Here is a 21518-nt window from a genome sequence, read left to right as displayed (position 1 = left end):
ACTCTCAACCACTGCGCCACCAGGGAAGCCCTTTTGTTCTATTTTTGACCCTCAAAATTTGGGGGAACTTCTTGATGCCTCGGTTTCTCCAAACGCTGAATGAAGACGCTCACAGTGCCTGCTTCTTAGGGGGGATTCTAGAACCAGGCATGAGCCTCCAGGCAAGGGAAGGTGAAAGCTGGTTACAGGATGGAATTCAGGCCCTGAATGGAAGGGGCCCCACGCTCGGGGGCAGCAGGATGTCTGGGTTCAAGTCTGCCACGGTGGCCTTGGCATGAGACTGAACTTCCCCAGGGAAGCTTTTCCAACTGTGAAAGTGACAAGGGGCAGCAGCTGCGGGCAAAGGGCTCAGTACTGTGCTGCCCCAGGGCTCGCTCGCAGGCTGGAAGGATTCCTGTTGGGGAAAACAACCCAACCCAAACCAAGCTCCCTTCTCCCACGGAGCTCTCCAAAACAGAGCTGCTGGACACCGGCAGGCACGTCCAGCTCTGCACCAAGCCAATCCCAAGACATCACCGCGCCCCCCGCCAACACACACCCATGTCCCTCCCTGCCCTGTGTCCTCGGGGTGCCAGGCAGCTACCAGCTGGGCTGAGACGTGAGCCAGGCACACTCCACACGCCCCTGTAATCGGGGTTAAGTTTTACGATTATCCCCATCACAAATCGCCACGTGTCTCAGGCAGCAGGCCTGAGCGGTTACGGATGAGCTGCATATGCCCCAGGGTGGGCACACACAGACTGGCTCAGAGCCACCTAATTCCTGCCCCTCCTCCCACCCAGCGGCCAACAGCAACCCAATACCTGCCAGTGAAGGGGGAAGCCAGTGAGGGGTACAGAGAAGCTGGAGCAGCTGTGCTGGGCACGAACCCCTCACCCTTTCTGAGCTAAGGAAGCTGGTCCGTGTAGCCAGGGAACGGAGCTCCAGCCTCGCGGAGCAGCTGAAGGGCCAGCCCATCAAGGCGGGAGCCTCAGGGCCAAGTGGAGCTAAAGATTCCAGAAGCTTCTGGGCTCCAGCGGGCCTGGCAAACCCGGAGTTGCATTTCAGGTTAACTGTTAGCCAAGGGCTGCGTGTCCACAGGGCCGCCCACCCTACCCGGCCCCGACACTGCACATTTCAGGGGGCAGCAAAGGATCCAGTTCACGCCTTTCCTGAATCTCCAACGGACCTTCCCCCAGGTGAGGAGCTGACCCACTGAGGCAAGTGAAAACATTCCTTCTCGAAGGTTCCAAACCACACCTACCAAAGTGGACGCAGGAAAAGCACTTCGAGATTGGCTCGCACTCCGTGTGGGCAGTGCGAGATACAGCCCCCAAATTCAGGCTTCAGAAAAAGGAGGGGGTCTCCGGAAGGCGTCCAGCTGAAGGGGAGAGGCAGCCTCACCGTCCCAGAGGGTGTGTAACGTGCACTTCTTCTCCGGAAGCTGGAATCACTTTCAGCCTGGTGCCACCGCAGAACAGGCAGCGAGGAGACAGCTCCTTGCCGGCTCCATTTCGGAACAGAGCACTGAAAACTACCGATCTGCAGCGAGAAGGTGCTTCTCCTGCCGGAGGACGCCTGCTTCGATTCCACCTTATGCAGCGAGGCTGGGAGGGAGATGTCCAAACCGGAATGCAAAGGAGTGGGTGACTGCAGGGGTCGTGAAGAAGTGCTGACATCACCTCCTCAGACCACGGCACTCAACTCGTCCCAGAGACGGCTAAGGAGCCACATGGCATGGGTGACATCGGTGTGGCCAGAAAACGCTGTTCCTCACAGCTGCCGAGTAAAAAAAAGCAGGCTGCAGGAGTGAGCACGAATGACCCCGTTTCTAACGCCACATCCATGTGACAGTGATGGGGTGACAGGCAGGCAGGTGACTTTTCATTTCTTCTGCAGGCTGTATTTTCTCAATCTGTGATAAGCATGGATTACTTGTGAAGAAACAGAGAAGACAACCGATGGGCCCTCTTTAGAGGCACTGGGTGGCTTCAATTCTTACATTTCAAGTCTACAGGGTGACAGTCGTGTCTTACAGGTGTCATTCATCACAACGCACTTGACCTGTATCGACTCTTTAAACAACCTGCAAAGGGGAGCGTGGCTCTCTGGGATGAAGGCGGGGAAGAGGCGGGTGGGAGAGGGGGTGCGCTCACTTTTCACAAGGAACTCCTCCTTCTAAATCGTCTATTCAGAAATAAGCGCCCCCAGCACATGTACGTGGGAGAATCCCTCAAAATCTACATCCGTTCACTCGAGTTTTCATTTTTACCACAAGTACCTATAAAGAAAAAGGCTCCTCAAAAACACTTTCAAGAAAATCTAACTAAATACTGTTTAAAAAGGGCAGGCTAAGCTAATAAGCGTATGAAGAGATGAGCAGTATCACTAATCTTTAGGGAACGCAAATCAAAACCATGGGCTGTCACCTCACACCCCTTAGGCTGGTTACGGGCAAAAAACCCAGAAACTGACAAGCGTGGATGAGAACGTCAAAACTGGAACCCTTGTGCGGCCTTGGTGGGAATATAAACTGGTACAACGGCCGTGGAAAACGCTATGGAGGATCCTCCAAAAGTTAAACATAAAACTGTCCTATGATAAAGTAACCTCCTCTCTGGGTATCTACCCAAAGGAAGTGAAAGCAGCATCTCAAAGAGATATTTGCCCACCCACCTTCATAGCAGCATCTTTCACAATGGCCAAGAGGTACAAAACAAATGTCCAAGAACAGAGGGATGGATAAACCAATTGTGGTCTCGCCATATAACAGAATACCTTTCAGCCTTAAGAAGGAAGGCAGTTGTCGTGTGCTACCATCTGGATGAACCTTGAGGACATCATAAGTGAAATAAACACCAGTCACAAAAAGACAAATACTATATGATTCCACTTATCTGGGCTGTGTAAAAGAGTCCAATTCACAGAAACAGAAAGTAGAACGGTGGTTAGTTATCAGGTGGTGCTAGGGGAGAGGGGGAAATGGGGAAAAGTTTAATGGGTAAGTTTCAGTTTTCCAAGAGGAAACAGTTGTAAAGACCTGTTGGACCACCACGTGAATACTATATTGACAATACTCAACTGTACACTCGTTAAGATGGTAAATTTTTTACTAGGTTTTTTTTTTAAGCCACAATTCAAAATAAATAAAATTTTTAAAAAGAGAGGGAGGTCCTGTACAGTAGCCTATTTTGTTTTCTTCACGTAGTTTCTGGAATTTGAGTTTGGCAACGGCGTGCAGCAACACACATCTAACTCCTTTCCACTGGGGCCTGGTGCCCCACAAGATAGGTCTAAAGCAGTTTAAAAAAAAAGTCTCGGGGCTTCCCTGGGGGCGCAGTGGTTGAGAGTCCGCCTGCTGATGCAGGGGACGCGGGTTCGTGCCCCGGTCCGGGAAGATCCCACGTGCCGCGGAGCGGCTGGGCCCGTGAGCCGTGGCCACTGAGCCCGTGCATCGGGAGCCTGTGCTCCGCAACGGGAGAGGCCACAACAGTGAGAGGCCGCAACAGGGAGAGGCCACAACAGTGAGAGGCCCGCGTACCGCAAAAAAAATAAATTAAATAAAATAAATTTTTAAAAGTCTCCTTGCCAGTCGCTTTAGGAGGCAAAAAGCGATCCTAATCCCTAAAGCTAACAAACAAAAAAGGAAACTATACCTAAACCCCACTTGGGAATACAGACTCGGAAACCTGAGCGATACGGGTCCCGCAGAAGAATCCACAACACAATGGATTTAGCCCCGGGAAGGTTGTTAAAAGCTGAGACACAGCCTGCTCCAGGGGGGTCGAGTGACTCACTTTTCACTTGCCAGGTGTCGGTAATATTTGGCATTGTTACAAAAGCGCTCTACTCTTACAATAAAACAATTTAATAAGCACAGCGCTATTTTTGAAAAACCGTCATCTAAGGAATGATACCATCCAAGACATGGGTTCCAATGGGGGTCACTCTAAGCTGGGCACAGAGTCACCCAGGATGCTTTTAAAACGAAGGATGCAAGGGGCCCAGCCCAAGGCCAACTGACTCTAAGGGAGGGACCTGAGCAACCGTCACCGGTGAATGTGCTTGGAGAACGAGAGAAGCCCAGCTGAGGTACAGAGATTCACCAAGACCCTCCTTGAGTTCAGGAGCAAAGGAAGCATGGCATCCAGGCCAGTCCTCAATACCAGTGATTGCAACTGTTGTGACCAGCGTAGCTGGAGCTAAAACAGGAAGACATCAGGGGTTACAGTGAGTGAGAGACACAGAGAGAGAGAGAGAGAGAGAGAGACATTCAGCCTGAAGGCCTGAGGAGGAAGGTCCACGCGCATCAAGTTGGGGACCACTGTGGCATCTCAGGGACCAGCGGCAGCTGCAGAGACGGGCAGGCCAGACAGAAAGCTCGAAGGCCGGCCTGCCAGACCCAATGCCGTGCTGAAAAGGTCAGGCTTACTCTGTGAAACCAGGAAGGCCTCAGAGTGTGCAGGTCAGGAAGAAACACGATCGGCTTGTGTTCTCAGTTCTTGGCAAAGGGCAAAGGTCATGGCGGAACCGTGTCCAGCACGCTGAAGCCTGAAGCCGCCAGGCGTGTCTGCTGAGGGAACCAAGGAAGGAGCAGCAAGAACAGGAGGGGGTCGGCCTCCAAAGGCAGGTCACAGAGCCACACGAGGCACAACTGAGGCCAGCCCTCCGTGCATGTGACCACGGGGTCCCACCGAAACCCACAGTCCACGTGACAACACACAACCTCCCAGACACAGAGAAGGGACCGAGCGCTGGGGAGGGGTCCCCGTAAGTCTACAGGCCAGACTCTGACTGCACCTCAGTCATTCCCAGATCCAAGTGTTACACACGCAAAATCCAACCACACTCAAGACTTGCAAACCCCAACTGAGAGCCAACTCGGCGGCACCACCGATGCAACATCACAGGAGGAAAACGGCGCCTGTGGGCCCTGGGAAGAGGGGACCTGGGGCAGGAAGCCTGGCTGAAACGCTCGCGTTGTCCCGGGAGCAGCCGACCCGAGTCCTGACACAGCTCTCAACACGCACCAAGCACTTACAGCAGGAATTTCTCCTTTTCAATGAAGGTAGTAACTAAGCCACCGGCCACGGGTCTACCTTCCAAACCACAGTCAGCAAGAGGACCCGAGAAGCAAGCCCTTCAAGGAACAGGGCAGCAGTGGAACCAAGCGTGTGAGCTACTACACCAAACACGAATCATCCAGGAAGGGGCTCCAACCCAGTGAGTAGAAGCACTCCTCTCTGCTGAAACCCACCCGAAAATGACCCAGAAGGGGTGACAGTAAAGCAGTGTCGGAAAAGGTAAAATTCAGGCCACACACACTGAATACACACACATGAGCATTTTTTGATTGACAAAATGGTGAAGCGATCAAAAGACCCAATTATGCTGAAAGAACAACTAACATGTACGAAGGAGAAGCTGCTAGAGTTGATCCAGAGAACTTGACAAAACCACAGTCACGTCGGGAAACAGGAGCCCGACCCTAGAATCTGACAGCGCAGCGGGCAGAGCATCGTCTGGTTACAACGTGAAACATAACATAATCAACGAGCATAATTTAAATGATCCACATCCACCTCCACCTCCACGTCCTGGAGAAAATGCAAAGGCCGTGCGAGTATTCAGGGAACATTCGCAAACACTCAGAAGCATTCTGGAAACCCAAAAGACTCTCCAAGCTAGAAAACTGTATGGGACAGCCCCTGGCCCCAATGCAGCCGAACCAGAAGTTAACTAGAAAGTAAGAGGGAGGAAAAAGGGGAAAAGAGACAAGGAAAAAAGTTAAATACTTAAACAAATGACTCTTGGGTTAAAGAGGATATTAAAATAAAAACGAGAGATGCCTTGGACGGCATTGGGATCCACCTGGCGCCAGGCACTCGGGTGCCTCTCCAGAGCACCCCATCATGGAAACACCACTGTAAACCCACCCACCCCACGGCCCACCGATGTTGCTACTTCCAAATATTCCCCCATGAGTTCGAGGGGCCAAAGAGGCAAGATCTGGAACCTTTCATCAGTCATCACTGTGGTCACCAAGGTAACCGGGGTCCCAGATCCCTTGGTGGACCAAAGCCCACCTTTCATCCCATCAGCCGTGGATCGATGGGTCCCAGAGGACCAGATGGCCGCCCTCGCTTGATGGAGGCAAGTCCAGTGGGGCTCCTCCATGGCTGGCAGGCAGGAAAACCGGAGGCACCATGACGGTAAGTAGGAAGCTTCCCATACTGCGCTAATTCTTAGTTGAACATGTCATGGCTAATCAGAAAAGCACCATAGGGCCTTCCCTGGTGGCGCAGTGGTTGAGGGTCCGCCTGCCGATGCAGGGGACGCAGGTTCGTGCCCCGGTCCGGGAAGATTCCCACGTGCCGTGGAATGGCTGGGCCCGTGAGCCATGGCTACTGAGCCTGCGCGTCCGGAGCCTGTGCTCCACAATGGGAGGGGCCACAGCAGTGAGAGGCCTGCGTACCACAAAAAAAAAAAAAAAAGAAAGAAAAGCACCATAAAACAGAGTTACTTGAGTACAAGCTCTTTAGGTACAAAGATTTACCTCTAAAACATTTACCACGCACAGTCATGAAGACACCTTGACCGAGTGTCTGGCACAGGGCCTGATGGGTGCAGATCTAGATAAACGACAGCTTTGAAGGAGGCAGGAGAGGACTGGGCCACAGCAGGAGGGCTCACATGTGTGCCAAGTTTGACAGCGCAGTGGGGGTGGGGGGGAGATTAAGACCCCCCCCTTCCTGCCCAGCTCCCCCACCCCCACCCCCCAGCATTAAGGTCTCTCTCCTGTGCTCAAGCCTCCGGCTGGGGGTCGGGAATCATCCCCGTCAGACGAGCCACCTGGCTGTTGTTACCTGCCCACCCTCATCTCACCTGAGACCTCATGCTCCCTGACCCGTCCCCCCACCCTACCCCCGGCCTGGTTCCCATAAGCACCTTGTTGGCCCCAGGATTTCCCTGCCTGAGGGAGACCTGGCCGCTGGTGCAGGGCAGAACAGGTAAAAGTTGATGGCTCAGACCCAAATCCTGGCTTCTGCACTCATGGGTCAGACAAGTCCCTTCCCCTTTGGCACCCTAGCTTCCCTGTGATCCAGACACGCTAAGAGTCCCTCCCATCACAGGATGGAAAGATGAATAGTTTAGAGGTAAAATGCTGAAGACGTTGGCTGGCGTACGGCTATGCTACTGGGGTCCTAATTATTACCATCATTATGAGCACAGCGTAAAGGTGCTATGCAAGAACGCCAGACAAGGACCCAAAGTAGAGGGGAATACGTAAACACAGTTTGTTAGCAAAGTGGGATTACATATATTTTTTTACTACTCCTTTTTTTTTTTTTTTTTTTTTTTTGGTACCCGGGCTTCTCACTGTTGTGGCCTCTCCCGTTGCGGAGCACAGGCTCCGGACGCGCAGGCTCAGCGGCCATGGCTCACGGGCCCAGCTGCTCCGCGGCACGTGGGATCTTCCCGGACCGGGGCACGAACCCGCGTCCCCTGCATCGGCAGGCGGATTCTCAACCACTGCGCCACCAGGGAAGCCCTTTACTACTCCTATTATCAAGGATAATGTTAGCTTCGTTAAGGAGAGCATGTATGCTTTCTCCACAGACCGGCAATGTTTACATTAGTTTGAAACGGGCGCTATCTGCCACCAATGAAAAGAACTATTTCCGAAGTTTCTGAGTATCCTTGTAATTCAAAGGAAGATAAGAGGGTCAAGGCACAGGCACCCTCAAATGCAGGATGTGAGAAAGAGTCGATGTAACACTGAAAACAAGCTGCCGGTGTCTAAGACGGGCTCACAGGGGCGAGAAGTGATTGGACAGGTGCTCGTGAATCAAGACCCTCCAGGGCAACGTCTGGTTTTGTGTCATTTTCAATGCACTTAACCCTCCCCCTCCAATAGTCCACGTATCCACAGTGGGACAGCTGCACCTAAGGCCGGGCATTCATGTTTTGGGTAAATAACCCCCTTGGTTAATATCCAGGCATAAAGACCACATAAAAGTATATATTCCGATACTCGCTGTGTCCCTGGACACAGTAACTATCCCCTTGTTTTCACAGTTTTCTCATCGGTAAGATGTGAACAATGCCACCTACCCCTCTGCGTTTTGGGAGGATCTCACGTATAAGTGAGAGGACCTGGTATACTGACCTGCCTGTAGGGGTTTTACAAACATTAGCCGCCATTTCTCCTCTTTCTCCCCAAAACATGTTAAATTTACAGTTTACTTTGTTTTGTTAAAGACAACGGAGGGGGTTGCGGTTGGGCGGGAGATGACAGCCCCAGACCTGCCCACCAATTTTCACACCCAAACCATTTCTGTTCACTCCCTTCCAGCCCTGTGTGCAAGCTCTACAGAGCTGCCTATCTGCAATTCCCAGCAGTAGAACCTGAAGGCAAAGGACAGCCACAAACAAGCTGACATATTCAAAGTCACGCACGCTCAAGTTCTCCCCTTAATGCCTAATTTACAATCATCTGCTGAGCCGTAAATCGGCACTTTGTCCTGAATGCCTTACTCACCTGTTACTCTCAGGCTGCCAGCACCGGACCCCAAGGGAATCGCTGCTATTCTTTCCATTTTCCTGCTCATCAAAATAACCCCGCTTCTTTCCAGAATAATAATGACCCTCAATTTAGCAAGCAGCCAACTTCTTGACAGTTTCACTAATGACAAAAAAAGCACTGTTTATGACATCATTTTCCAGCTTCCAGTTCTGTCCCTTTTAACCTTGATAAAGTCACGGTGTTACCCAGAGCAAGTTGAGGACAGCTGGTTGTCTGACTGGAGCAGGAGAGGCTGGACTGAAGTTTTCCCCCAGAAGTAGACACCGGATTCGCCAGGTTAATGTGGGTTAAACACAGAAATCCTCCAGAAGGCCAGCAAAGCAACCACCTCAAGTGGGGTAGAGAAGGGGGATGTCAGGAGGGGGAATGACTGCCCGGCCTGGTGAGGTTTGCAACCTGACAAGGAAAACCAGGACTCGCCCTGCCTGTGCTCCCGAGCCGTGTCCTGGGGGGGCAGCCACGCTCAGAGGCTGCCAGGGACTCAACTGACCAGGGCAAGGTGCTCTGATCTGTCTCACTGGGTCCCTCTGATGTCGTTTTATCTGGAAAATCTCCACATCTTCATCAGTACCTTTTCCTTTCTGGAATATAAGACGCTGGGACTCTTTTCACGACCCGACAGTTGGCTCAGTTTCTAAGTGTCATTTTGGGAAAGAAGTGTGACCCTTAAAACTGAACAGGGTGGTCATTTAATCAATCGGATGATTCTATGAGACTCTCACAACAGGTCAGGAGGGAGAGGTGCCCCGTGTGGGTCGCAGAGCGGGGCGCCAGGGTCCCCGGGAGGGGAACCCAAGGCAGCTGCGGGGCATCAGGGCTGTGAGAGGGAGGCACGGTTATCAGCCCACCTCCCGGGCCCCTTGCAAGTCAGGCTCACACGTGTGATCGTCTTCCTGGTGGCCTGAGATAAAAGTTCAAAGCTGACCGAAGCCCAGCAGGACCCGCCCTTCCAGCCACACCTGCCACCTGCCTCTCGCATCCCCACCAGGTGCTCGCAGAAAGCCGGCACCCCTGTCGGTTCCTGGCACTCACAATCGCCCGCTGCCCCCAAGTCCCCCCGCTGTGGGCACCACCCAATAATAGCCTCCAGTCCCGAACCCCAGCACACCCAGGGAACCTTGACCTCCTCTCCTGGGGCACTGGTGGCTGATTCCCTGCACAGAGGCTATCCCTGGTGGTCTCTCCATCCCCCCTATCCCCCACCCCCCATCTGGCACACAGTGGATTCGGCGTGAGGGAGGGAATGAATGAGTTCAAGTCAAACGCGAGCTAACAAGGGGGGGAGGGGCTAGGGCAACGTCCCAGAGAGTTACAAGAGGGCCCGGCTCTCAAGCCCCCCAAAACTCCACGAGGTGGACCTGGTACCCAGAACAAACAGCCAGCACAAAAGGACAGCCCGAAAAGTGCCGTCTCATCTAACATTAGTGGACAATGACTCAACGGATACCTCGGAGCCAAGACAGAGGAGGCAGCCAGGCCCTCTGCAAAACCACACTCAGGACACAGGCCAACAAATATTCCGCCCATAACTCAGCTTCCCTCTCCTGCCAGAACGAAGGAGTCCTGTGACACCAGACCACAGCTAGAAATCAAAATTAGGCCTCACCATCAGTGGAAGGTATGAAGTACCTTCTCCTCTTAATGAACCCAAAGGTCTCAAAAAGGAAGTCTGTGCCATCACCGTGTACCAGATCAAACTGCAGCAGCTCATCAAGGGACGCAGCTCCACGAATCACTCAACGCCCATAGTGACAGGACCCTGGGGGGCTTGAAGTGACAGTTCTTGAAGCTGAGTGCCTGGAAATCAGACTCGTCCCCTTCTGGGAAGGAGTGAGCCCTGAAGACGTCCACCAGAAACACCTCCTAGGTTTCAGGACACACGGTTTCCCCCACCTGTTACTGTTTCTGAAACTGGCATGTTTGTGCGCTCCCTAAAATTTTTTTTTTTTTTTTTTTTTTTTGCGGTACGCGGGCCTCTCACTGTTGTGGCCTCTCCCGTTGCGGAGCACAGGCTCCGGACGCGCAGGCTCAGCGGCCACGGCTCACGGGCCCAGCCGCTCCGCGGCACGTGGGATCTTCCCGGACCGGGGCACGAACCCGCGTCCCCTGCATCGGCAGGCGGACTCTCAACCACTGCGCCACCAGGGAAGCCCGCTCCCTAAAATTAAGATGTGCACTTCCAACCCCTGCCCGCAAAGCTCACACAATGCAGAGAACATCAGCACTCTTGATGATCAGAAATCAATTCCCCCCAAAGGAGTCCCAGCAAGGCTGAGACTGGTCTCAAAGTTCACCAAGTCTTATTCAACACATAGAGAAACTTTCCTGAATATCACTCCCTTTGGACATGCTTTTCTGAGCAGCAATTATACGGTTCACCCAACCGTTAATATAGTTCAAAGTTCTTTATACATTTTAAGGATAAAAGAAGAAAACTCATTGGAAGAAGAAACTTACATGTATTGAAAGATGTTCACTGCAGTGCTGTTTATAATTTCAAAGTCACTGGAAACTGTCCATGAATGTGGACTTGTTAAAGAGGGTGCATTGGGGCTTCCCTGGTGGCGCAGTGGTTGGGAGTCCGCCTGCCGATGCAGGGGACGCGGGTTCGTGCCCCGGTCCGGGAAGATCCCACGTGCCGCGGAGCGGCTGGGCCCGTGAGCCGTGGCCGCTGAGCCTGCGCGTCCGGAGCCTGTGCTCCGCAATGGGAGAGGCCACAACAGTGAGAGGCCCGGGTACCGCAAAAAAAAAAAAAAAAAAAAAAAAAGAAGGTGCATCCCCGAACAAATGTGACGCAAAGTACAGGATGCAAACCTGTACTTACTGATCTGGAGCTATGTCAACAATTTTCAATAAAAAGCATAATGTTCATTCAACAATGAATGACTGACTAAAGGATTACTACACATCAGGTACCTAGTGAACTAAAAACAAGTTCCCACTCCACCATCCTCTTTTGTTTGGAAGAGTCTAGATTTACATGTGAAAATACCTGAAAGACACAAAAATGCCCAGAGCAGTTACCATGAGTGGAAGAATTCCACTGATGAAACTTTTTTCTGCTTTTGCATATTTTCTAAGGTTTCTCAGATGAACATACGATTACTTGAGTAACTGCGGGGGGTGGGGACTTAAGCAGACAGGGTTTTTTTAAGAAAAGAATAAAAAATCACAACAAACTCTTTCCCTCTTCCCATAACAATTCATATAATCTAGAAAGGAGGTATGTTGGACACAAGATGCTTCACCTCCCTCCCCCACCCCCCAAGGTAGCTAGGGCAGGTAAGGCCTTCTTGCAAAGAGGCACAGAGGCCTCCAGCCACTGGCTGCTGGTCCCCGCAGCCTACCAGCCAGGGCCACTCTGGATGTCAGGTCTCGGACTGGGGTGCCACTTGCTGACTCCACCCCTCTCCTCGCTTGTCACCTTCCAGTCCGTGAAAACTTATTTCAGCTATTTCTGTTCCCTGACGATGCCTTGGGTACAAAAAATGGTGTTGGATGGTTAGTCACTTAATTCTTGAATCACCTATAACGATTTTCAGTTGCGCAGATCGTGTTGCTTCATATTTGGTTGACGGAAAAGAAAGAGCCATTTACAGAAGACTCCAACATGGGCCTGAAATGTGACCAAAATTTGAAATTTTGGTTTCCTAATCCACCACATAAAGCCGAAACAGCCCAATGGCTGCTAACCGGCACCAAACCAGAATAGAGCTGTCCTCCGAAAAATGTCGTAAACACCGATTTCTGAAGTTACGGAAAAACCCACAACTTCTGCAAGAGGATATTTGGGACGGGGTGATGGGGAGGGACCACACCATAGTAGGCGACTGCTTTTACGCCATCACTACCGCCACCACCGGCTGCTGAGTGGCCCTGGATCACAGGCCCTGGTCCACCCCTTTACATGCATTACTTATATGTGCTATCAATACACCAGAGCTCCAACCATTATCCCCAGTTAAATTCAAACACGGACCTTTATTTTCTACTTCTGTAAGGAACATACACAAATATTTGATACCACTTGTCAAAACGATGACTCTTAGGATAATTTTGAAACGCTTAAAGGTACCTGCAGCATTTTTCAGATATTCCATTTACAGATGGTCCCTGACTTACATCTCTGGACTTTACGAGGGTGTGAAAGCAATATGCATTCAGTAGAAATAGTACTTCGAATTCTGAATTTTGCTCTTTTCCGGAGCTCGTGTATGTGGGTTTGATGCTTTCCCATGATGCTGCGCAGGGCACGGAGTGATCACCAGGATCAGGAATGGACACACTTAAGACTATTCTGCACTCAGACACTCGTTCTGTTTTTCACTTTCAGTACAATATTCCATCAATTACATGAGATATTCAAAACTCAGTTACCAAACAGGCTTTGTGTTCGATGATTCGGCCCGACTGTCGGCTACTCTAAGCTTCTGGAGAATGTTTAAGTTAGAGAAGGCTAAACTACGACGTTGGGTAGTTCAGCTGTAATCAAATGCGCTTTCAACTGATGATATTTTCAGCGTACGATGGATTTATCGGGACACAACCCCATCCTAAGTTGAGGAAGAGCTGTATTTCTCTGTATCCGAAAGCTATAAAAATTAAAATCCTTTCCAAAAGGTCAACAACATGAACGGGTAAACAAAGGCGGGAAGCCGGACTTAATAAAACGGTAAGGGGCAGAGATGCGAGGGGGCCACTGGACAGCGTTTACAAGTCAGCTGATCGTTATTCATAGAAATTACTTCTATCCTCCAGTGTAATTTTTATTTTTTTATTTTATTTTTTTTTTGCGGTACGCGGGCCTCTCACTGTTGTGGGCTCTCCCGTTGCGGAGCACAGGCTCCGGACGCGCAGGCTCAGCGGCCGTGGCTCACGGGCCCAGCCGCTCCGCGGCACGTGGGATCTTCCCGGACCGGGGCACGAACCCGCGTCCCCTGCATCGGCAGGCGGACTCTCAACCACTGCGCCACCAGGGAAGCCCCAGCGTAATTTTTAGCCGTGAAGATGTCTATAAGAAGACTCTCAGCGTTGCTGCTGTGCGGTTACTTGGTAAGGCACCCCCCTCGGTCTTCATCCTGGCTGGTCCCTCTTCGTTCACGGAATGTGCTGTCTGTGCAGCAAGGATGCAGAGATAAAGATGCAGCCCCCCCATGCCTAGCAGAGCCCCGCCTAGGGGGACAACGGCCTGGTGAGGAAGCAGCGGTCAGCTCCTGGCCTGGGCAGTCAGGAAAGGCTTCCATGAGGAGCCTCAGGGAGCTGGGACTTAGGGGCAAATGAGGCCCCCAGCCAACCCCCAAAAAAGGCTGGTGAAAAGGCACGGGGGCGAGGGAGTCTTCTAACCAGTTCCTCCTGAGGACAACCACTCACACCCACCTCTTTCCCTCACAGTCCATGGGGCCGCTCACACCCCCTCACTGGACCCTCCATCGCTCCGTGCTGTTCCTAGCACCCCGTCAGCCCCCGACCAGGCCTCCGCAGCCGAGAGCATCCCAGGCCCTCTGACGCAACTCTGGGTCCTTTCCGCCTTGATATCCTCAAAAGACAGTCCTTTTTCTTTTGTCACTAACTCAGCGGCCTACGCCCCTTGTCCTTGGTTTTCTAGAAGCTTCCCCACTACCACAGTCACATGGTTCTAACAAGCCAAACCCAGGGGCCCCTAGACTTCCGGGTGTTGATTCTCTGATGACTCATAACCCCGAACTGTCCTGTTTGCACAGGGCGCCCAATCCCCTTCCTCCACCCCAACCTTCTCCTCGGCTTCAGGGACACACGGTACACATTCTCCCACCTCCAGCGGCTACTTTCCTCTGCCCCCCTGGCCTTCCCACCCCACCTTCAATGGGGTGACGAAGAGGCATGCGCCCAGGCCCACTCCACACTCGAGGCTGCAGTGAGCTCTTCCACCATCACGGGTTCGACTCTAAGGAAGTGAGGCCCGAGCCAGCCCTCTCTCACACGGGCGACCCCTGACCAGCAGGGCGGACCCTGTGTGTGTACAACCCAAGGGTGATTCCTCCTTAAGTCTGCATCTGAGGGCCTGGCTGGCCCCTTCCTGCTCACAAGCCTGGCTCAGAAGTTCCGTGACACTCCCTTCCTTTCCCATGTGCTTGCTGCCTCTCAAGGAAGCTCTTACATTTAAAATAATTGGACTGCTAATTATGACAGAGAAAAAGTAATCAGCTTACGTGAGCAGCCAAGCTTAGACTCTTAAAGAGCCCTCAGCCATTGAGTTTCTCCTTTCTTCACTTGGATGGTCCTGGGAAGCTCCTCTAGACGCCGGCTCTCTGCTGCAACATCCAAGGTCAGCTCACCAAACCCACCCAAGGAGCCGTCCGTCTCCCCCAAGGAGCGATCTCTCACTTCATCCTGACCCCTCCCTCCGCGAAGACCCATCTCTGTTCCGGACCAGCAGGAGCAGCCACGGCAAAACAATCTCATCCGCCCCCGCGGAGGACCACTGGGGTCAGACTGGCAACTGGGAACATGTGGGCCCTTCCTCCACTGCGAGGCTTCTGCTGGAAAACCTTCCCTCACCCCACACGGAAAACATTCAACTCCTTGGCCTCCAATACAGGGTCTGCCATGCCTAATCCCACACCACACCTCTAATTTTCTTGTTACACAAATTCCCTGCATCAGTGGAGTTCAACGCTGGATACACACAGAATGCCTGCCGATTCCACTGGGCAGCTTTTAAAATCCCCCAGGAGATTTTAATGCAGGAGTCTGAGGTTTTTGTTTGTTTGTTTGTTGTTTTTTTTATGGTACGCGGGTCTCTCACTGTCATGGCCTCTCCCGTTGCGGAGCACAGGCTCCGGACGCGCAGGCGCAGCGGCCACGGCTCACGGGCCCAGCCACTCCGCGGCACGTGGGATCCTCCCGGACCGGGGCATGAACCCACGTCCCCTGCATCGGCAGGCGGACTCTCAGCCACTGCACCACCAGGGAAGCCCGGGAGTCTGCGTTTTGAAGCACTCTACTCTTGCTGACCAAACTAGGCTACTCGATGACATCCAAATCCTCTCAGTACATACAGCTCCTGGGCAGCCGTGGTCCCAGCAGAAGCCAGGCAACCATTTCATCCATTCTACAAGGGGGGCTGTGCTGGTGAGCTCAGTGCAATGAAAGGCAAGCTGCAGCCCCCTCTAATTGGCTACACAGATTGTCAAATACTTAGTAATATTGCCAGACCCAACTGGCAGCTTGAAATCAGCCATGATGGGAGGATTTACACCAGGGCAGTTGACAAACGCTACCATCAAGACACTTTGTATTTTTCCTGGAAGCAGGTTGACCAGCACACTTCGGGCTCAGGGACCTGCAACGTGGAAAAAGCCAGGAAAGGGAACATGTGAATTCCTTCCAGGCCTACAGAGCTTAGGAGGCTTCCCTGTTTCATAAGAATAGGGCAGGGTTTTCCTCAGTGAAGCAGACTGGGAGAACAGGGAAGGGGAGAGAGATGAGAGGGAGATTTAGTAAGAATATGGAACCACAAAAGTCCTTTCACGGAGAGGATTCTTTTCCATTTGTTCAGAAGAGTTGGGCTACCAGGCATCAGCTCTAAGAGTTCCCCGAAGACCGAGCTTTGATGGAGCAGATAAGAATAATCTCATTATATATCCTTTGTTTAACTGTAAAGTGGAAGGTGGACCCTTATCTTAACATTTACTTAACAGCCTTCCCATAATCTTAATCTTATTCTAGTGACCTCATCTGCTCCGAATACCCTCTTTTCATGGTACAAGGACAGACTTCAGAGCAGATTCTGAGTTGTCCCACCTCCAAAATCGCAAGCTTCCAAAATACATCAAACTTTACCTTGCAGACTGGGCACAAGGGCACGGCTCCTGGGAAGCAATGCTGCAAACAGGTTGCTTCCCATTTAGGACAAAGAGTCCCAGGGTTTTAAAGATTTCATCACCTTTTTTCGGTCACTGTGTAAGGGAAGCAGGCACTCTGCTATCTCCATGCATGCGTCTTCACGCTCCCGAAGCTGTGACCTGTTTCTTTCGTTCCGGCACACTGGGAGCTGTGATGAAGAGCTCTGGGCCCAGGCAGGTCCAGGTTCAAATCAAGCACTTACTGGGACCATTAGATTGGAGCAACTACTTCAATTCTAGCTTCCCTGTAAAATGGAACCCCTCGCTGTTTTTGCGAGGATAAAAGTGTGCACACCGGACCTGGTCTATCACAAACCCTCAGCAAGCCATGCCCGTTAGAAAACACCCCGAGGGCTCCCCTGGTGACACAGTGGTTGAGAGTCCGCCTGCCGATGCAGGGGACACGGGTTCGTGCCCTGGTCCGGGAGGATCCCACGTGCCGCGGAGCGGCTGAGCCCGTGAGCCATGGCCGCTGAGCCTGTGCTCCGCAACGGGAGAGGCCACAACAGTGAGAGGCCCGCGTACCGCAAAAACAAAAAACAACCAAAACACCCCAAATCTCGACTTAAATTAGTTGAACTCAGGACACCATTCTACTACTCCCACAAGTCCATATTTCCTTACTGAAGGTTTGGGAAGCTAGTTTCTACACCTGGTGGATGGGAAGCAGTGAGGCACGATAAGGAATTTCACCCTTCCTAGAAACACATCACACACCCTGTTTCTAAAATACCTTCGGCGTTCTCTTGCCTTCTAAAGGCTGAACATTGCGACATCCTTTCCCCGGGGACGCTGATGCTCACGGCATCAGACATGCGGTCCAATAACACACGATGCCCTCGGGGCCCACGGAGAAGCAGGCTGGGGCTCCCCGGAAAACCCTGAGTAAGTAGCTGGATGGTTCCCTTGTGTGTGAGGGCCGGCTGAACTGTTTTTTTGTTACTTTCCAGGGTGCAATGGGAGAACATGGGGCTTCTATTGTGCAAACAGCTGGGGAGGCAGGAGACCCAGCTCGCTGGAAGCTGAGTGCAACACTGGATGGCCCCGGGCTCCCCTCTGGGCCACGCAGTCACGGTGACCCTTCCCAGTTCCTGGTTATCAGGCAGTGACCTCAGGGCAAAGAAGTCCTCAGTGCCCATCTCCAGGGCCTTAGGAAATATCCCAGGGGCCTGAATCCAATTCTCAGAAGAAAAACTGCAATGTGGCCACGGGTGTCGATTTTGAAAATAACAAAGCTAAGGGAAACCCACGTGGATGGAGCAAGGCCCACTGGCTGAACAACGGCTTCTCCTCAGTTGAGTATCCGACAGGCACACGGCTGTGGTTCCTCAAACACGGAGCCATGGAGGTTTGCCCCGAGCCGGGGGTGAGGTCAGCCAGGGCCCAACACAGTGCTTAACTCCTAACCTTGTTTGGGCCAAGGGCTCCCCTTAAGAAGCTGAGGGAAGCCAGCTGGCCTCCTCCCCGGGAAGAAGGTAACGCACACACCCTCCCACACTTCACAGGCCTGAGTGCCAGGGATTTAAACTCAGGAGCGGCCTCCCAGAACCCGGGGTGCAAACCCCATTTATGTCAGCAAATCTTGTCCTCACACTGGAACCATTAGAATAAGAAAAAGGTCTGCTGAAGCAGCTGGCAGGAAAACAATTCCAGGCTGCCGGGTAACCACAAATCCAGTTAGCAAACAGCAGCAGAGAAGAAAATCCAGGAAGACTCCCCCGTTCCTCTCTACGCGGAAAAAATTCGGGGCACAGTACTAAGAGCCGACGAGCCCCGGAAGGACACTTATCAGCAACTTGTCCAGACCACTTTCTGGGTCCCCCCTGCGTCTGGGCTGTGGTCAGCTACTAGACATTAAGCAGAAGAGAGTGCTGGTGGGAGCGACAATTTAAAAAAAATGAAACTATCAAATGACAAACTGGAGCCCTGGAGCCCTGCTAAAGAAAGAGGAGCTTCCATCACGCTGCTTTGCAAGGGGAACAAAAGGCAAACCTGTGTGGCACCTCCGGCTTTCGGTATCAGACGTTAACAAATGATATGAGTTTCTCCCAATTGTTTAAAAAGCCCCGTAAAGCACGATGCCAGCGGCTTGGGACGACAGGAAAAAAATTAAAGCTCACAGAAGCTTCTCAGGCACCGCAGATCTGAGCTAGTCATTGTTCATTTCGTAAACAAGAGAGCCATAAAACAAATGCCTAGGAAGCCAGGGCTGTTCACAGCCTGAGCCCTTCTCCCACAACTAACTGTTCCCTCTTGGATCAGCAGGCCTTGGCATTCTGGGATGGGCCGGCATCAGGCCTGTGAATCCTGGGTCCCGTTTTAACGTCAAAGCCCCTTACACTCTCCACATCTGCCCACGTGCAGAAAGCAGACAGGGAAGGTGGATCGGGGAGTTCTGTCTCCTTCCAAGCCCCCCCCCCCCCGCCACGCTTTTCTGAGGGGCTTAGCCTGGGCCGACTCTGTACTGAGCAGGGAAACAGGAACCTTCTCCAGACCCCACCAGCCACTCCTGGCGCCCGTTTCCTGGTCAGGATGGCCAAGTAGGAGATAGACTGTTTTATTTGATGACGAAAGCAAGGGACACCCCCCAGCCCCGCAAAGTACAGCCACTGTCCACTCAAGGGTGTCAGAACGCTTTGCAAACCACCCGTTAATTTTTATGGTGCCCTGAGCAGCAGACTGAGAATCATTACCTTCATTTTTTCAAGGCAAGGAACCAAAACCACAGCCAATCCAGTCTGAGCCAGTGGTCTAGCTGACTGCTAGCTTCTCTCTCCATCTCCAGCCTACAGAAGGCGCGGAGCACACCACACTGGAAAGGGAACTCAGCCTGAGAAGGGAGCCTAGCCGATACACCCAAACTTTGGTGCTCGGAGACAAACCCATTTAGAAGGGTGGGAAGGGGAGAGTTGCTTGCACAAAGGGATTGCTTTCATTTAGTCAAGAGAGGCTCCACTTGTAAACTTATCGATTAGATCGGCAAGCCTGTGAAATGTGAATATCAAAGAGAGTAAATACTGAGGCCGGTAGGAACTGTGAGATCGATGATGGTTTGTTTTACTGTTTATACTTCTGATTTCTACCCAGAGAATATATTGCTTTTGTGATCGGAACAAAAGTTATGCGAACTTCTTACTACTGACAAAGCACACGGTACCGATCTGCTGCACTAACTTGGAAAGAATAAACACGGATAAATTCCAGCCCGGCGTTCCCTTTTTAAATCTCATTGACCGGTGAGGCTCCCCGGGCCTCTCCGCACGCAGGAAGCCCGGCCGCCGTCCCGCTGCGCCCCCCTGGCGGCACCGCCGGCCGCCCAACACCCCCCGGGGAAGGGCCAGCGCGGCCTGGTCCCACTGGCTGCACGACCGGCCCCGGGCTAGAAGCCGCCGCACGCCAAGGCTGGGATCCCACAGACCACCAATCCGCACCGCGGAGCGGGCTTCCCGGGAAACACCACTCAGCAACGTGCGTCTCTGCCCGCCGTCCCCACCCGCCCGCAGCCGGCGCTGTCACCTCGCGGCAGCTCGGTCCCCGGACGGCCAAGCCAGAAATCGGGATTTTCATTTCCATCCTAAAATGAAAGGTCTCCGAAAAAGTTGAAATATGCATTGTCACCAAGTTTAACCCGGGACCGCGCGCCCTTCCCTCCTCCCCAGGGCCGCGCCAGAGGAAGCCCCGGCCCCTCCAGCCCTCGGAGTGCCCAAGCCCCCCGAGCCGAGCGCCCCGAGGACGCGTCCGGTCGCCGAGGCGGGCCACCCTTCAGGGCCGGCCTCGGGAAGCGCTAGGGCCAGGTGAGGGGATCCCCCGGGCGCACGCGGGGGCCATGAGTGAGGCTCCTTGCCCGGAACCCCGGCTCGCCCGCCTGCGCCGGGGTGACTGGGTCCCCCAGGAGCACGAGGGGCGCGAGAGGCTTCCCGAAGCCGTCCGTCGCCAGCCGCGCCCGGGCACCCCGGAGCCCCGAACTCAAGCGGCGGGGGAACGAGCGGCGCCCGCGAGGCGTGCAAACCCGCCGAGCCCCAGCAGGCGCCGCGGGAGAGGCTGGGCGCGGGGCTGGAGCGGCCCGCAGTGGACGGCCCGGGGTGCAGCCTGCCTACCTGGCTCGCATTGCGTCCCACGGGTTCCTGCGGCTCTCCTCGCGGTCTGAGAGCTCTCCCGGCCGGCGGCGCGCGAGGATCCGCGGGAACCACCGCGCGGCGGCGGCGGCGGCGGCGGCGGCGAAGGGCCGGGGCAGCCGAGAGTGCCCCGAGCGCTTGGCCCCCGCCTCCGCGGGCGGAGGGTGGTCCCCGCGCCGGGGCGGGGCCGCGGGGGCGGGGGCGGGGCGCGCGAGACCAGGACCAGGGAGCCGGCTGCAGGGGTGGTCTCCCGACCCGGGCGGGGTCCAGGGAGTGGGGGTTCGGACGCCTGGCTGCGGGAGAGGCGTGGTCCTGCTTCGGCGCTGGCCCTTGGGCGGCGGGGGCAGAGTCTGAGCCGAGCCCCCTGGGGAGACTGAGGTGGGAGGAAAACCTGGAGAAGGAGGTGACTGGCCCTAGCCTGTGCCTCTGGGAGGCAGGGGCGGAGTGTGGACTAGCAGGGGGCGGGGCAAGCTCAGAGGGGGCGGGGTCTAGAAGGCGGCCGAAAGGCGGGGCGGGGTGTGAATAATTAGTGGGCGAGGCTATAGTGGAGGGGCGGGGCCTATCCGAAGCTGCCGAGGGGAGGGCGGGGGTGAGGGGTGGAAAAGCAGGGGGTGGGGCCGAGCCTTTGTCGCCTGGAGGCTGGGGGAGGGGCGAGCCGCGGAGGCCGGGAGGCGGGGGTGCGGTGTGGTCCGCGGGGGCGGGGCGAGGGCGAAGAGGCGTGGCCGAGCCGGGGCGCGCGGGGAGGCGGGGCAGGGGGGGAGCGCGCGCAGGCTGGGTCTGGCGCCGCGTCTCCCCGAGCCCCGGCGGGGATCCGGCCTCGGCGTCTCCTCCTCTTCCTCCTTTAGGCGCCGGCCAGGGAGCGAGGTTCAGGCGGCCGGGCGCCCCCGGGATCGTGGTCCTTGATACCGAGCAAATCTAGAAGTGGCTGTTGGGCAGCGCTCATAAGCCCCTGGG

At 54.0% G+C, this 21518-nt stretch overlaps 1 protein-coding gene across 3 annotated transcripts in view; it reads right to left on the bottom strand.

Moving 5' to 3' along the window:
* SH3BP4 (SH3 domain binding protein 4) overlaps positions 1–20723 on the bottom strand; it is a 96808-nt gene extending 76085 nt beyond the window's left edge. The window contains exon 1 of one of the 3 annotated variants that reach the window (XM_067027198.1): positions 20547–20723. The gene's annotated coding sequence lies outside the window, so the exon portion shown is untranslated. The remainder of the gene's footprint in view (positions 1–20546) is intronic. The other 2 variants (XM_059052589.2, XM_067027201.1) reach the window with 2 other exon arrangements.
* Positions 20724–21518: the final 795 nt, after the last annotated feature.

The sequence above is a fragment of the Kogia breviceps genome, chromosome 2 (genome assembly GCF_026419965.1).
Source record: "Kogia breviceps isolate mKogBre1 chromosome 2, mKogBre1 haplotype 1, whole genome shotgun sequence".
Lineage (NCBI taxonomy): Eukaryota > Metazoa > Chordata > Mammalia > Artiodactyla > Physeteridae > Kogia > Kogia breviceps.
This window is presented reverse-complemented; position numbering and strand designations above follow the sequence as displayed.